This window comes from Crocodylus siamensis, chromosome 15, assembly GCF_052110815.1.
Source record: "Crocodylus siamensis isolate JL-2025a chromosome 15, ASM5211081v1, whole genome shotgun sequence".
Taxonomy (NCBI): domain Eukaryota; kingdom Metazoa; phylum Chordata; order Crocodylia; family Crocodylidae; genus Crocodylus; species Crocodylus siamensis.
In genome coordinates, this window is record NC_143409.1 from 25187489 (window position 1) to 25205786 (window position 18298).

The window sequence follows — 18298 nt, forward strand, 5'->3', positions numbered from 1 at the left end:
GATCCCACAGCTCCTCCGGCCCACAGACCACTACCCCATGCTCCTTATTCATGTGGGCGCCAATGACACGGCTCAGAGCACCCCCAGCCAGGTCATGAGGCGCTACAGGGAGTTGGGAGCGGGGCTTAGGGGTCTGGGAGCTCAGGTGGTGTTTTCGTCGATCCTCCCAGTCTTGGGCTATGGGCTGAGGAGGGAGAGGAGGATCCACGCAGTGAACCAAAGACTGCGGCGCTGGTGTTATCAGGAAGGCTTTGGCTTCCATGACCACAGCCCGCTCTTTGGAGAGAGAGGCAGCGAGCTGCTGGGAAGAGATGGCCTCCACCTCTCTCCCCTGGGGAGGAGGCTCTTCTCAGCCAGGCTGGCTGACCTGCTCCACCGGGCTTTAAACTAAGGCCGCTGGGGGATGGGGGGACTACTGCCCCTGCTGGCCGGCTGAACGGCCCTTGCAAAGCCAGTGAACCAAGGCACTTAAGGGGGCACTTAAGGGAGCCCACCCCTGCCCCAGCCCTGGCACAATCTGTGGGCAAGGCAAGAGCCCCCAAGGGCACACTTGCCTGCCTGTACACTAATGCCAGGAGCCTGGGCAACAAGCAGGACGAGCTTGTCCTCCTGCTCAGTGCAAAGAAATATGATGTCATTGGGATAACAGAGACCTGGTGGGACTCCACCCATGACTGGACCACGGGTATAGAGGGCTATACCCTATACAGGAGGGATCGTGTTGACAAAAGGGGCGGGGGTGTAGCTCTCTATGTGAAGGAAAGCTACATGTCCCTGCAAGCTGATGTTGGCGACCAGCATGGACAGCCAGAGACCCTCTGGGTAAAAATTCGTGGGGAATTCAGCACAGGGGACACAACGGTGGGAGTCTACTACAGACCTCCCACTCAAAGTCCCGAGCTTAACCAGGAGTTCGCCCAGGAACTGACTGAGGCCGCTTGCTCCAGGACCTTGGTTGTCATGGGTGACTTCAATTACCCGGACATCTCGTGGGAAGATCACTCAGCTAAATCTGAGCGGGTGCAAAGCTTTCTCTCATATGTGAATGACCTCTACCTGACTCAGGAAGTCTATGGGCCAACTAGAGGCAAAGCGCTGCTCGACCTGGTACTGGCTACGGGGGACGACCTAATCGGCGACCTAGTGATCGATGGGAAGCTGGGTGACAGCGACCACGAGCTGATCACCTTCACCATCCGCCGTAAAGCTGGCAAGTCAGTCAGCAACACAGAAGTCCTTGACTTCAGAAAAGCCGACTTTGACAAGCTCAAGAGGTTTGTTGGTCAGGCCCTCAGGGACCGTGACCCCAGGGAGATGGGAGTTCAAGAAGAGAGGTTGCTTCTCAAGGAAGCGATCCTCAGTGCACAAGCTAAATCTATTCCAACATGGAGGAAAGGCAGCAAGAAGGCACAGCAGCCCTCCTGGCTCTACAGAGACCTAGCGGACCTACTGTGGCTAAAAAGGAAAGCCTACAAAGGATGGAGGATGGGATTCACCTCCAAGGAGGATTACTCCGTGCCGGTCCGGTCCTGCAGGGAGCAAACCAGGAAAGCCAAGGCTGCAACTGAACTCCAACTAGCTTCAGGCATCAAGGACAACAAAAAGTCCTTTTTCAGATATGTGGGGAGCCGGAGGAAAAGCAAGGGCAATGTTGGACGCCTGCTAAACCAGATGGGTCAACTGGCAACTGACGCCCAGGAAAAAGCCAACCTATTAAATAGATACTTTGCGTCAGTCTTTCATCAGTCACACGGGATGCCCATGCCTGCTATGGGACAGGGAGATCTGGGTGAGGGGGATCCCCTACCCTCCATCAATGCTGACCTCATGAAGGAACACCTTGAGAAGCTGGATACCTTCAAGTCAGCTGGCCCTGACAATCTGCACCCCAGGGTACTCAAGGAGCTGGCGAGCGTCATGGCCCAGCCCCTAGCACGGATCTTTGAAAACTCCTGGCGCTCTGGTGTAGTGCCCGAAGACTGGAAGAAGGCCAATGTGGTGCCGATCTTCAAGAAAGGGAGGAGAGTGGATCCGGCTAACTACAGGCCCATTAGCCTGACTTGTATCCTGGGGAAGATCTTAGAAAAGTTTATTAAGGAGGCCATCCTTGAGGGACTGGCCCAGGCTAACATTTTAAGGGACAGCCAGCACGGGTTTGTTGCGGGTAGGTATTGTTTGACCAATCTCATTTCCTTCTATGACCAGGTGACCTATCACCTGGACAAAGGAGAAGAGATTGATGTCATATATCTTGACTTCAAAAAAGCTTTTGATCTGGTATCCCATGATCACCTCTTGGCCAAACTGCCCAGTTGTGGCCTTCACTCCACCACGATCCGCTGGCTGGGAAATTGGCTTCGTGGCCGTACCCAGAGGGTTGTGATTGATGGCAGTCACTCATCATGGTGTCCTGTGACCAGTGGGGTCCCTCAAGGCTCTGTCCTGGGACCCATCCTGTTCAACATCTTCATTAACGATGTGGACATTGGAGTCAGGAGTGGACTGGCCAAGTTCGCCGATGACACCAAACTTTGGGGCAAAGCATCCACGCCAGAAGATAGGCGGGTGATCCAGGCTGACCTGGACAAGCTCAGCAAATGGGCAGATGAGAATCTCATGGTGTTTAACACCGAAAAATGCAAGGTTCTCCACCTTGGGAGGAAAAACCTGCAGCACCCTTATAGGCTCGGCAGTGCTACGTTGGTTAGCACTACAGAAGAAAAAGACTTGGGGGTCATCATTGACCACAAGATGAACATGAGCCTGCAATGCGATGCTGCGGCTAGTAAAGCAACCAAAACGCTGGCTTGCATCCATAGACGCTTCTCGAGCAAATCCCGGGACGTCATTCTCCCCTTGTACTCAGCCTTAGTGAGGCCGCAGCTGGAGTACTGTGTCCAGTTTTGGGCCACACAATTCAAAAGGATGTGGAAAAGCTTGAGAGAGTCCAGAGGAGAGCCATATGCATGATCAGAGGTCAGGAAAACAGATCTTACGATGACAGGCTGAGAGCCACGGGACTCTTTAGCCTGGAAAAGCGCAGGGTCAGGGGTGATCTGATGGCCACCTATAAGTTTATCAGGGGTGACCACCAGGATCTGGGGGAACGTCTGTTCACCAGAGCGCCCCAAGTGATGACGAGGTCGAACGGTCACGAACTCCTGCAAGACCGTTTCAGGCTGGACATAAGGAAGAATTTCTTTACTGTCCGAGCCCCCAAGGTCTGGAACAGTCTGCCAGCAGAGGTGGTTCAAGCACCTACACTGAACACCTTCAAGAGTAAATTGGATGCTTATCTTGCTGGGATCCTATGACCCTAGCTGACTTCCTGCCCTTTGGGCAGGGGGCTGGACTCGATCTCCCGAGGTCCCTTCCAGCCCTAATGTCTATGAAATCTATGAAAATATAAACAGTAAAGGTTTAATTCTCACTCTGCAGTCCTTTCCAGATTCTGAGAAAGTAATTCCAGCTCTTTGTTGCCTCCTCACTTCCCCAGCTCCCTTCCCTCTGTCCCACAGCTCCCTTGGCTGGGAGCTTTTGAACTTCTGCTGGGCCATCCAATCATCCCTGTCAGCTGGCCCAGTGCTCTTAGCCAGGCAGGCAATCCCCCTCCAATCACCAAGTGCCTAAGCCATGCACCCTGCTACATATAAACGATTCATCGCTTTGCTTTATCTGTGGGAAACTGACTGTCTTCCTTCTGGGCAGCTATATTCTGCAAATATTCTTCAAACAATAAGTTCAAGTTTCAACCCAAACAAAATAGAAAATGATGGTCTAAAGAGAAAAATTAAAATAGAAGCCTAGCAGACATGTCTATGCAAAAACAATCCTAATGAAAGTCAGAACAAAATGGAGCTAATATCCCAAGGAAAAATGCTGCAAAAATAAACCGAACGAAGAAACTAGCATACTGTATCTATGAAAGCAAGGTACAAAAGACATGACTAAGATATTGGTATTGAGCCTTTTGACTACTTCAACATTTACAGAAGCCAGATACCACTGACATTTGACCATCCAGCTTTAGAGAGGTCACTGGTATACTGTGAACTGCTTGTACCCAAAAGTGGTCCCAAATACTTGAACATGGTTACATTTTACTGTCATGTTACTGTGCCTTTTTCACCTGATATGAAGAACAGCAGCATTAACTGTGTAAGAATTATGAAAAAGTATCTTATATTTTGGTATCTGCTTGCATCTTTTTCACAATAATGAATACTGCACTGATCTTTCAACATGTTTCCTGCAGTCAAAACCTCTTGGGAGCCAAGTAAACTGTATAGCACATGGCATTTCCATTATGCAGCAAGAAACTCCAGCTCCTCTGGCATTGTTCCAATGGCTTCTAGAGCTTTACACAGCCAGCTTAGGTTCCATATGAGAGAACACTCTTTGCCTAATTCTCAGTGTAATGGAAGAGACATAGGAAGAGATTACATAGATTAGTTTTCAATTGTAACAGTATAAAAATGAAGTATTCATGGAAAAGTCAGTATAAGAACAGTAGACAGATTCTGCTCGGTTGCATAAATTTAACTCCACTAAAAAATAGTGCTTAGAACAGAACAGAATAGGGATACATCAAAACCAAATTCTATCCAAACAGATTCATGCTGCTGATGGGTATTGCTTTTCTTCTAGACACTTAAAAACCTGAAAGGAAAAATAGATACTCCTACATAAGGGAAAAAAGAAAAAGGGTTACTTGTATTGTGATTTCCTTCTATTGACGTGGTATAGTAAAATCACCTAAAATTATCACACGCTAAAAATTATTTTATAAACTGAATGCTAAAACATAGTTGCAGGAAGCTACAGGCCAGGGACAAGCCACATCTTCAGGGGAAAAAGAGGAAGCACTGTCATCACAAGTTGCCAAGCCAAACAAAAGCTCTGCTCTTGTACACTTCTGAAATGTATACAGCTGACCATGCAAAACTCCATTCAAAACTTAGGTGCTCCATGTAACAGTTGTCTCTTTCTACCTCCAAGACAGTGACTTAGTCATTTTTATGTCTCCAAATCTGCTGGATATCTTTGGCTTCCCCACATACCTAGCAATCCATAGTTCATGTCTTCTGGAGCTGCTAAAATGAACTGGGGAGAGGGAACCAGCATTATGGTTATAGGTTAGGGGATGACCCTCTCAGCAGCACAGAGGCAGAGAGGGATCTTGGAGTCAGGATTGACTCTAGGATGAATATGAGTCACAAATGCGACGAAACAATAGGCAGAGCCAACCGCACCCTGTCATACATCAACAGGGGCATCGCTAACAGGTCCAGAGAGGTCTTGCTCCCCCTCTATGCGGCGCTGGTCAGGCTGCAGCTGGAGTACGGTGTCCAGTTCTGGGTGCTGCACTTCAATAAGGAAGCGGAGAACCTGGAGAGGGTCCAGAGGAGGGCCACTCGTATGGTTGAGGGCCTCCCTGGCCAGCCCTATGAGGAGAGGCTGAGGGACCTGAATCTCTTCAGTCTCCGCAAGAGGAGATTGAGGGGGGATCTTGTGGCTGCCTACAACCTTATCAGAGGCCAGCAGCAGGGACTCGGGGAAAGTCAGTTCACCAGGGCCCCCCTTGGAGTCACCAGGAACAATGGCCACAAGCTGAAGGAGGATAGGTTTAGGTTAGATATTAGTAAGAACTACTTCACTGTAAGGGTGGCCAGAGCCTGGAATAGGCTTCCCAGAGAGGTCTTCAAGAGGAGACTGGATAGGCACCTGGCTGGGGTCTGTCAGAGCCAAATTTGAATGTAATGCTGGATAACACAGAGTTAAGTGTTGACATGCACATACGAGGTAGTGGAAAATCCCCAGAGAGCTGACAAGCATGCCCAGCACATGTCCCCTGTGCGACCTCTGGCTTGTCAGTCATGGCTCTGCCATGAGGAAATCTAAACTGACACCCTGCACATGCTCAGTCTTACACAAAGTATGACATAATTCGACCAGAAATTTCTATGAAGAAAGCTACCTGATTGGCCACCAAAATCATATAAAAGGCTTGTAAGTTTCCACCCATGGCGGAGACCAGACCCAACCTGAGAGCAGAGGGTGCTATTGCAGGGACTGCTCCTCAGGAGAGCCTTTAGGCCCAGAGCCCTGGTTCGATCCCAGAGCTCCTCTGGTCTCCCCGTGGTCGTGGGTTACAGCCCATCTTCGACTGATTGATTTCATCTATGTCTTGTTTACCTGGTACCGACCTTTATTCTGACCTCACCGACTATGCACCCGGCTTATCCTCGGAATTGTTATCATCGCTGTTACCGGCCTGGCTTCACCCACTTTCTCTCCTCGTTCATCTCATCAGCCATTCACCTTACCTCGTTCGTCATTCGTCCATCACCGACGACGCGTTACAGTTGTTCATTGTTCCCTTTTATGAGCTGTCGACCAGTTCTGGGACTATCGAGTCGGGCAGCCGCACCTAGTCTCCGGGCTAGAAAGCAAGGGCTCGGCTCGGGAACCCCGTGAACTGACAGACACCTTTGTTTGTTTGTTCGTGTATACTGTAACTGAACAAGCAAGTCTTCTGCCAACGCTTCGACATCTTGTAGAGTAAGTCAAAATAAAATCTACTTTATCTGAAACCGCACGTGTCCCGAGCCACTCTGACTCCTTGCCGCTAATCCCGCTGGTTCAATCCAAACCCTCAGCCCACCGTGACCTTGGGGCTCGATTCCCCAACAGGTTCTTATGACCCCTGCCACCCCCAGTGCTCCTTCCTGCCCATGGCAGGCGGTCGGACTAGATGATCTGTCTAGGTCCCTTCCGACTCATTGATTCTATGATGCCAAGAAGACTCAGCAGCAAGAAAATAGCCACATTTTCAACTTATGGTCCAGAGGAAAAAAATATACAGAACAGGAATCTCAAATCAAACTGGGCACAACTAGCTCTTGTTAGCATTAAGACTTCATCATCTGCTGAAAGATCATGCCTCAGGCTTAGAAAATTATCTTCTGTATAGAAACACTACCCTAATGGATTTACAACTTGCAATGGGGGAGCTGCAAACTATTCAGTGTGCGTCTTTCCAGAAAGCAGCATTTTGGGAACCATAGAGTTTTTCCTGGTCATACCACAGACCACTGGATGACAGCATCAGGGTCTCTTCTCCCATGATCAAGAACAGGCAGGAGAGCCACCAGCAGCATCATATTTAGTAGATGCATGTGAAATGGGGTGTATTTGATTCAGATTCAGCCCGAATCTAAATCTGAAGATTCAATGCTGAGTCGGAGAGTCAACAATTTGGCCATAGACAGTTTTAATGCTTTTTCTAGATACCTCAAGGTACCATGCCACCCCCCCAGCTCAGTGATTGGCCACAGGGGGACCCCAGGTGTCCCCCCAGACCCAGGACGCACCAGTCACCAAGCTGGGAGGACACAGGGGAGTGGGCGGGGCCCTGGCCTGCTCCCTGGAGGACCTGGAAGTGGACTGGAAGTGCTTGTGGTCCACTTCTAGGTCTGCTGCCAAACACGCTGGGGAGCCCCCTGTGTTTCTGTGGGACACTGCATCTGCCCCACCATTGCAGCATTCATGAGCTGCATAGTATCTTGAGGTATGTAGAAAAAAAATTTCAAGCTGTGTCCATATCCGAATTGCTGAATCTTTCTGAATCTCTCCAAATTGATTCAGAGGCTGCGATTCAATTTGGAGAGATTAAAGGGTCTCCTAATTCGATTCAGAGCTTCAACCATTGAATCGGGCTGAATCGAATCAGGGACCGAAGCTTTGCACAGCCCTAATATCTAGATATGCCACATACTGTCATACATAGCTGGTATCCTGAAACCAAGTAAAGGGAAAGAGTATCAACTGTCTAGCAACACGAAGCCATAAAGGAAGTCACAGAAGAATAAGAATGGATAGAACCAACTTAGCCCCCTATAGATAAGGCCAAGAAAGATTATGACAGAGATAGGAAAAATAGGATGGAAAACCAGAAAGCAAATTTTATTATATCAAGGTCCCACTTATTCTTAATTCACCAACAATCTGTATCACCCACCAAAATACATTTATAATGCAACAACCCCATTCTACATTGAAGTTTCATTTGGAAGATTCTTAATTGGAGTCTCTAGGCACTACAAAAATAGTTCTAACACCAAACTAACACCAGGTTATATAAAGTCATAAGGCAGGGATGCTATTGAAGAGCATATCATTCCTATCTTCTGCATAAAAATAGGAAATTGAGTGAAATTTCATCCAAACAAATTCCAAGTAAAATTCCAAGTATATGAATCAAGAATTTAGCAACCGATTTATGGGGAAAGCAGCCACAGATGTTCCTGCCTTTCTTCAGAGCAGTCTTATTGCATGTTTTGCAGCCCAGCATAAACTGAGCCAAATGGTCCCAGTTCCCTGGCTTTCACTTTGTAAGTTGATATTAAAAAGAACCACTTTCTCTTCTATTTTTCAAAATATGAGCACAGAAGCCCAACCACAGCCCATGGAATTATATGAATATGCTCCCACAAGTTTGTGTGTTTATAATTAGGAACACAACAAATGCATCTACATGCGCACTTAACTGCACTGTAGACTAATTTGCTGCAGTGTAAAGCAGCACAGTCTACACGTGCAATGCTATTAGACTGCAGCAAACTAATTTTCACTTTTGTAAGATAGTAGTGTCAAGTACTGTCAAGGACAGTACTATCTTAAGGCAACAAAAATAACTGTGCTTAAACACATGTGGAAACGCTGATCCAGACGCAAATTACACCCATAAGCCCGGGTAGTTGGGGGTCAGGCCGCTGCCTGCCACCTAGCCACACAGCTCCACTCTTTGGGCACTCGTGGCCCAGCTAGTCACTCCACCACCTTCCACTGCAAAGCAGAGCCAACCCCCTGAGTCTGCTGCCAGTCCAGGGCTGTTCTGACTTGGCTCAAACTGCTGCAGTCCTGCGCAAACTGCACCAGAGTGTATTGAATCACACTAATAACACGTGTAGATCCACCCAGTATGTACTTTACCAAGCAAACCACTCCAGGTGGGTAAAGGTATAAATCATCAACAGTGGAGACATCCAAGTGCCTGGCTACATGAGTAAGTCCATAGAAAGTTATCAGGATGCAGTCACATAATTCTGATCAGTCAAGTTTCAAGCACAGGAGTTCATCAGGAACTAAGCAGCATGTGGTAAAAACAGAGTTCTGTCCATTATGAAATTCTAAACATCAATATAGTGTTGAACTGGAATATGAGAACGTTATTCAGTTTCCTAATGGAACACTAAATAAATATTTTCTGTGTATGTCATTCTGGTGATCGGATTCTATGTGCAACAGCATCAGCTGTAAAATGGGGAGCAGAACGCCAGTGCCAAATTCTGTGATTAAATATATCATCTTACTAGGGTGAATGGGAGCTGCACGCATGGATGTCAGGGTACCTTTGCCCATCCTTTCCATGGCACTAATTTTAGAGCCTGAAAATGAACCACTGTTTTAAGTGGAAAAAGGATGTTAACAATACTTTGGAGGACCTCTCACCAGAACAATCCAAAGTATCCAAGCTATACAGATTCAAGAAAAGAATAAGACACTTCTTGAAAACATAACAGAATCAAAACACAAGACCTGGACAGCTGCCTGAATGCAGGATTGACGTCTTTATAAAAAAAGTCTAGATTTTCCTTACATAAGCATTGGAATGTATAATACTCTAAATTATTAGAACAGCCATTTTCAAGGAAGGATCTTTGGAAAGTAAATGAAAAATTTTACCAAGCTTAAAAACTAGGCAAGTATGATCATTCCCATTTTACAGATGAGGAAATAGAGAAATAAAAAGGAGGTTAAGGAATTTTTCCAAGTTCACTCCACACACAGAGCATGCCAAAGAATAGGACCCAACTCCAGCCTAAAAATTGTTTATTCAAGTCTCACTGTGTCCCGTGCACCCAATGACAAATGGTATTGTTCAGAAAAAAGTCTGGGCATTACTCAAGTTAACAGTACTCTGTTCTTTGCCTCCCTAGGGCACTACTCACTTTTCCTAAGTCTTCTCCATTCCGCTGTTAGCTAATTCTCTTGGGCACTTTGCAAAATTCACACCAAAGTCAAGCACTCATAGTAATGTAGTTATTATTCCCATGTGGCAGAAGACAAAAGGTGCTCATTATAAAAAGCATACGGGTCTGTTGACATGATTTCTTTAGCACAAAGTGGCATTAAGTATATCATAAGGCATATTGAGGCTCTTGATCATAAATCTAAGACCAAGGTTCTAAAACATGATAACGAGCTGATCATTTTACGCATCTGTACACACACTTGAAAAGGGGTGGGGAGGGGAAAGAGAGAGGAAGAGAGACAGAGAGAGACTTTTATATTACAGCAACTAGGATTCTCCTTTCTGGGTTTGTAATTTAACCTAACAGTTCAGTGGTCGATCATGCAGGCAATTTGTTTAGAGCAATGTTCCCCGACATTACAGGGACAGCTACAAAATGTAGTTATGCATCATACTATTATAATATCCAGAACACTGGATAAAAAAAGCACAATTAATGTGTTATACAGAACTTTGAGAGTTCATTCATTTAAGTCTTCATGTTATCTGGACGTAGCCAACTTCCACAACATATTTCCATCCAATAGGTTTTTCAATCTGCTCTTACAACATATGAAGTCTAAAACTGAAGGACTGTAGGGAAAAAGAATGCTGATGTTTATACTGCTCTTTTTCTGCTTTGTGCATTTACCAAGAGGAGACTGGACAGGCACCTGGCTGGGGTCTTATGACCCCTGCCACCCCCAGCGCTCCTTCCTGCCCATGGCAGGGGGTCAGACTCGGTGATCTGTCTAGGTCCCTTCCGACTCATTGATTCTATGATTTAAGAATATTTTTATATAGCCTGTTTCACTCTTCCTTGTATGCTTAATGTTCCCTATGTGTATGGTTTTTCCCACAGCACTATGGAAGGGAAAGAAATTTAAAAAGAAAGAGAGAGACAGAGAAAAAATGTGACCATAAAAATCACAAATGGCAGGAGGACAGTAAAGAAGGTACAGCACCTGAAAACAGGAGAGTTTTAGGTCTGGGTGAAATTACACAGGACTTTGTAAATCACTCAGAATTTATAGTCTGAGATACCTTGATTGGACATACTTGGAGAGGACTTGTGAATGCAGGCTGAGCCCCACCAAAATCTACTGAAACAGGCAGAGCTATAACTGGTAGAGATTTTGCCCTGGGCAACAGATTTACTCCTAATAGGGTTTGAGCCCTGGGGTGCTGGAATAGGGCTGAAGCACGAGTAGAAGCAGGTCATTGTTGCAAAGGGAGGTGCTGCAGCCAGCAGGCAAGTTAAATCAGCCCTTGGCCCTGCAGCTTTATGTGCCAAGCAATGATACAAAGCTTTTTTGGTGGTGCCTGCAGAGCCAACATAGTTGTTGCCAGCAGCATCTCCCCTCACAGCACCAGCATCTCCCATGGGGAGAGGGTGAAGCTGACTAGGGGACTCCCACCCCCACCCAAGTAGTCAGACTCTTGAGACCCCCTTCCCTCAATTCCAGCATCCCCCTTAACTGAGCACCTGGAGCTTGTGTCCTTGTGATCCACCCTTAGTTACACTACTGGATACAGGGGTCTGCCAACATGGATCCAACTGCGAAACTAAAAGTCAGTGTGCAATCCTTTGATAAGGCAAAGGATATGCTTTAGTCATGACAGCTACCAACCAAAATTTATCATATTTGTAAACCACAGTTCTGGGTGTATTAAAATTTTGACAAAAAGGGTGATTTAAAACAGTCTATATCAGGGGTTTTCAACCTTTTTTAACAAGTGTACCCCTTCTGGTGGCAGCAGACGGACGGGGGGCAGGGGTTAGAAGGAGAGGGATGCTTACACACTGTGGCCACCCACCACCTCACTTTACCATGGCCAGTGGCACATGCAGCTTCACGGGCTGCTGATGGGCCTCACGTCTGGTCAATCCTGCACCGCCCATCAGCAGCCCATGCAGCCACCAGCCAGACTGCACCTGTGCAGCCCACAGAGGGGCACTGCCGCCCTCATCCCTCCCCCCACTCCCCCCAGCCCTTCTCCTGAGAGGTGGCAGTGCAGGGGGGGGGGTGCTGGTGGCGGCAGCCACGTGCTAGCCCCATGTCCATCCACAGAGGGTCGCCGCTGCCCTCCCCCTGCCCCCCCAACCCTGCTCCATCCCTGCCTCCGCATACCCCTTTCACCTTACCAACTACTCCTAGGGGCATGCATACCCCCAGCTGACAACCCCTGGTCTATATGATGTAAGGTTGAAATACAACAAATAAGGTCAAAAAACCATTACACCTCAGGGGCCAAGTCTGTCTCAAAGACAGTCTTCACCATAGGAAAAATGACACACCATCAACCCAAATGATTCTCTCCAAAATAGAGCAATCCACACATACACCCAAGAATACATCAGCCTAGAAAGGGAGAAGAGGAGTCAAATATTCTATGAAGTCTACTAAAGACTTCGCTATTGATATTATGTGGAAAGTACTGAGCTGGTCAAATGCATGGATAGTCAGAAGTTTAAAACCCTAAATAGGTAGATAGTTAAAGGAAAGGGTAACTGCTAGATCCTTTGCTGCAGTCATACTTGTAACAGACATGCCAATTTCAGTGTGGAAAATTAGTGTTTCACTGAATGGTTCAATGGCACAGATCTTCCCTTTCCAGCTCTGCAAAATGTAAATCAGTTCTTTTTTGGTGAGGGGAAAAAAGTCCATAATCATGTTTTGGGTGCCTTCATTTGTCTGAAGAATTTTGGAATTTATCCAACTCCCATTTTAATAAAGTAAAACCTTCTCATGATTTCAGTGGGAGCCCAACTTAAATATAAGTTTTTTAAGAGGTTTTTGTTTTTATTCATAGTTTCACTTGGCACTAAACTGGAATGTGACAGTATTATTCCACATTGTGAGAGCTGTAATAAAAAATAATTTCAGAAAAAGAAATGAAATATTAATAGTAATGGAGTGTGGTGGATCAATTTAGAAAAGCCTGGAAAATGACATGAATGCTTCAGATCCATTTATTCATGGGTTAGCTACAAAACAATGCACAAGACAGGCTGACCCAGTGGACAACCTTAATAAGCTAATAAAGTTATTCTACACATTGAATTTAAGATGGTATATCTTACAAGGAAATGTCTTGGGTGTGTCAACTACATTCATGTAAAATTGGCAATCTTGATTTACTGTGAAGGATTTTACCCACTGCCTTTGAACTCAGTGGTGCTATATTTGCCCAAAACAAATTGCATTATAAAAAGAGGACAGTTTCTTACAGAGACATACAAAAAAAACATACTCCTTACTCAGGATTTGAAAAACATGAGAAATGTTCATTAGTGGGGCCTACCTAAAATCGTGACAAAATAAAGGGGTTTTCAAGGCCCACTCGAAGCATGCAAAGCTTGATTTCCTGGACGTTTTGCCACAGCCCCATCCCTGGTGGCTGATTGGTATAGGGGCCCCATCAGCCCTGCGCCTCACTGCCAATTGGCAAAGAATGCTTTCATTTAGTCTATGTCTCTACCACTTTTTTTGGCTGATATCTTGGGAAATCACAGCCAATGGCAGATTTCCCAGCAACCACAGCGATTGCAGACAATGCTGTTTTTTGTGGTTTCTGCGAATTCCACAAAACTGTGATTTAGGTAGGTCCCTATTCATTAGCAAAAGCAAATAAAATTATCATTTTCCGGCACAGTGAAACCAGCCAATTTTCACACTATTTTTTCAGTTAATCTTTTTATCTGTATTAGTCTCAGGCCCCTGACAGACATTACACTTAGGATGGGATTAAAAGATTAACCATGTCTTTAGCAATGACCCGGCCACACATTCAATCAATTAATGGCATAATAAAATGAGGAATAAATCACAAAGTTATTACACAAAATATGTGTAATAACTTTGTGACTGGTTACTGTCATGCTTTTATTTGAACATGTGGCCAGTGGCCAGCCAACTGGAGCACACTGGAGTCTTTTAAGAGTCCCATGTGCTCCCTTGGCTGGGAGCCCTAGTCAGACGATCGCAGCTCCCAGCCACAGAAGCACACCATAGGAGCCACAATCCATCTGACTGCAGCTCTCAGCCGAAGGAGCACAGGGAGAAGAGCTTACTACCTGCTGGTTCAGGGGGAGCCCCAGATAGAGCTCCCTTGTGCCAACTATAGGGTGTAATGAATTTGATGTAGGATCCTACAATCATGCCTCCTCCCATGCATGTGTGGCATGGCAAGAAGGACATTTGTTAGGATTCTGCATCTGATCCCACTGCACCCTTCCCTGAGCATCTGTCAGGGGTCTCAGAAACAGCAAAAAGATTACACAAAATGGTCACCCTAAAACCATCCAGTCTGACTGTAAAGATTTAACAATAAAATAGTTTTCACTTATTTTTCTCATGAAAGCTATTTTCTATTGTCAGGCCCTTCCCTACACTAAAAACGCCTAGAAGGGGAAAAAAAGAAATACATTTAATTTGATACATCCACACACCAAATATTAATTCACCAAGCAAAGATTCTATCCACAGCATGAGGTCACATGAACAAAGAGGTAAATATGAATTGTACTATCCTAATACCTTCTAAGCCAAATAATTTCAGAAACCTTTGGCGTAACAGTCAAACTGTACTGAAAGGATTCAATTGTCCTATGAACAACAATAGAATCTTTTTCTTCCCATTTTACAATTCATATCGATTCATACTCAGTCTCAGTACCTAACTGCCATCTGGTGTTTGCCTTGGATTTGCCTTCTCCACAGGGAACACAGTGACACGGAGACATAGCCTAAAATTGCATATTGCTCAATATACTGACCTACAGTCGCTGGTACAAAAGCTGGAGGCCACTATTCCAGGACCACCTAAAAGTGCATCCTGGTAGCATGTGTTAGCTTTCAGTTCTATGACTCCCCTTCCAAACTCTTCTTGGTTATCCAAGAAGATCCTAACAGCACCCTGATTAAAATGAAAAGCTGTCAGCATTCCCATTAAATTGCTAGTTTAAAAGAATTTATAAGTAGCCATTTTAATTTCCATTTTGCTCAGCTGAACAAATAAACTCTTATCTCATATACATTTTCTTTTCTCAAAATGTTACTGAGTAATTGAATAAGCTTTATAGTAGTTTGCTGATCTCTACTTCTCCCCCACAGGGGAATACTATCAAGCACATACAAAATGATTAAGCAAACTGAATAAGATGTACAGTTTTTAATGGGAAAAAGGAAAAAGCTTGCTTAGCTTACCACCTACTTGAAACCTTCTGTCAATAAAAGCAAGAACCATATAACCCAGACATAAAGAAATATATAATTTAGAAGAGATAACTGGGTAACATATAAAGGAATGTAAATGAATAATTTCTTAAACAAGCAAACTGAAGACAAAAACAATTACTGAAGATAAATTAAAGGATATGCTTTTAAGAAAGTACTACCTAGACCTGCATAAAAAGAAATAAATTAGACAATCAAATACAGATAATACAGCATAATTCCTGGAAACAAACTAAAATTCATCAACGCAGAACAGTAATGAATCTTCACCTCAAGTTTATAGACTCTCCTTAACCAAAATATTCACCACTCTAGGACCATGGCAAAACAGAAGAAAATAGCTTTTTAAATGTAAACATCAGCCACCTAAAACAAAACCAAATGTATCATTAAATATTTCTTTTCTTCCTAATTCAGCCTCAGAAGACAGCATCATCCCAGACACAAAAAAAAATCAAACCAGCATCACTCAAAATGATATCAGAACAACTAACACTGTTTTTCTGCCCAGAATCACACAGGCCCAAAGATAAGCTAAGTATCAGGTGTACAGGAAGATTTTCCCAAACTCCTTTGCACAGCACCATATGCAACCACACTAATGACAAATAGTATCTCATACAACCAGTAACCTCTCATCCAAATCCTCTCTACTGCTCTTGCATATATCTACAGTCCTCCCTAAATCAAGGCAAGACAGAGAGGGTTTTTGGCCCACTTGTGGCATGCAGGACTACTTTCATGGTCATTTTGCAGCAGCCCTACCCCTTGCCACTGATTGGCCAAGAGGCCCCAGCCCTCACCACTTACTGGCAGAGGGCTGCCCTTTGTGCAGTCCCACCCCTCACCACTGATTAGCGGAGAGGCCCTGGCAGGGGAGAAGGAACAAGGGAGCAGCTGCCATCTAGGAATTGAACAATCAAAGAAAAACTGAAAAAGTGGAGAATTTAGTTGGACTGTTGGACAGGTGGCTCTGCCCAGAACATTATGGCAGAGGTAATTAAGGACAAGAAAGACTTGCAATAGCTGGGAAATCAAGGAATGAAAACAAGGACACTAGCAGAAGAGAAGCACAGAATCAAATCTAGGGAAAACAAAGACTGCATGTTACTTAGGTATTAAAGAGAGAGACATCCCCCTGGTAATACCTCATGAGCCAAGTTCAAATAGCTCTGGTAATCATCTTTGCCAAAGAATACAGCAGTAAGTCCAGAGCTGCATACAGCTATTGCAAGCCAATAAAGAATAAAGGCAATAGCAACAGAGCAGCAAAGGACTTGCAAGCTATTTCTACATGAGTAAAAATATACACTACTACATGCAAGTGAAACTGAATAATTTAAACTGCCAAACCAGTGACCCTTGGGCCCCCTCTACATGTGCAGGTAAAAGCATGACTTTTATTGTGCGATAGCTACTTTGCATGTGTAGCTGGTCTTAAGGTAAATTTCACAATTAACCAGTTAAGTGTGTAGAGGAACCCTAATACCTGCACTGCTATCAGGGGAATTATATTTCTGCTCTCTCACAGACCAAACAATTACATTCAAGACAGAAGCTTTTGCTATTTTTTTTCAACCTTGGAAGTTGAATGCTTAGTGACTGTCTACTGTTTCCTTGATGCTGGGGTGACATCAAAGCTGGAGTCACTCAGTCAGATACTTTCTTTGGCTAAGTACAGACAGTCAAAAAGCCTGTGGCTGAATACATTCAGTCTTTGCAGATTAGTCTAAATTGCAGAGATTAAACTGACTAACAAGTGACGAGACATTTACCTTTTGCAGCCATGTACCTGCAGTGACTCAGCCCAGAAGCAAGTTCAGATTTGAATCACTTCTTCAATCTTTGACATGCCCTTCACACCAAGATGCAACAGGCAAGTTGTTGGCAGCGACCTACAACCAAATATAAAAGTAAAATCTCAACAACTCCAAAAAAGCAAGCAGAAAGAAGGGACAGATTGCTACACTGTCTGCAGCACTGAAATAGATCATTCACAGCCAGAACTCATAGCTTTGAGTTTCCTATTCTCATATATCAGTATTACTCGTAACGTATCTGCCTATCAAGAAGTCAAAGGAGATAGGCTTATTCTGGCATCTTCTCTTTGAAATCAAATCCTCTCAGAAAATCCATGGGGGCTCAGCAAAATGTATCTGTTGCAACTCTTGACAAAGTCAGCAGAACTTTTTTCAGAAATTACAGAAAAATGCTTGCCTTTGCTAGTAATAAACTGGAGATATTGAATGAAGCCCACACCTGCAGCAGCTCTGTCTGATTAAGCCCAGCAGAAGGAAGGATAGATCCACAGTGGTTTTAAAAGGCTTTTATAAGCTAGTGTACCAACATTATCACTTCTTAAATTCTTATTATATTTCTTCCCTGAAGCAAGCTGCCACTTATATAAATTGGCTAATAGGGCAACATCACCTGATTCACAGAAGTTTAGGGCTGGACGGGACCTCATGAGAGTATCGGGTCAAGCCCCCCTGCTCTGAGCAGGAAAGACAACTGGGGTTAGGTGACCCCAGCAAGGTGCGTGTCCAGTCTCCTTTTGAAGGCCTCCAGGATAAATGCCTGCACCACCGACACTGGGAGTCTATTCCAGAGTCTGGTCACATGAACCATGAAGAGGTTTTGTAGCATTTTGAAGAGTGCATATTTCAAGTTTTTTAAATAATTGGGTGACCATATACTGTGTCTACTGTGGGGAGGACCAAAGCGGTGTGCACTGAAAGGAGCAGGCAGGATCAATTCAGAACAGACCGAAGGGGCGCGCTCACAGACCGAAGCAGCGTGCTCATAGACCACTACACCTTAGAGGGAACATTGATTAGGACCCCAGGCCCCTTCCAGACATGCTGCTAACTAGCGTAGCACCACCAAGCAGTGGCATAACTGGGGTGAGTAAAGGAGGGAGTAATAGGAGCAACTGCCCCAAGTGCCAACTTGGCAGAGGACAGAAAAAATCAGCTGCTGCTGG

At 45.0% G+C, this 18298-nt stretch overlaps 1 long non-coding RNA gene across 1 annotated transcript in view; it reads right to left on the reverse strand.

The window, feature by feature from the left end:
• The window catches only part of LOC149852242 (uncharacterized), a 79310-nt gene extending 62081 nt beyond the window's left edge, over positions 1 to 17229 (reverse strand). The window contains exon 1 of the long non-coding RNA XR_016439471.1: positions 17091 to 17229. This is a non-coding gene — a long non-coding RNA (uncharacterized LOC149852242). The remainder of the gene's footprint in view (positions 1 to 17090) is intronic.
• Positions 17230 to 18298: the final 1069 nt, after the last annotated feature.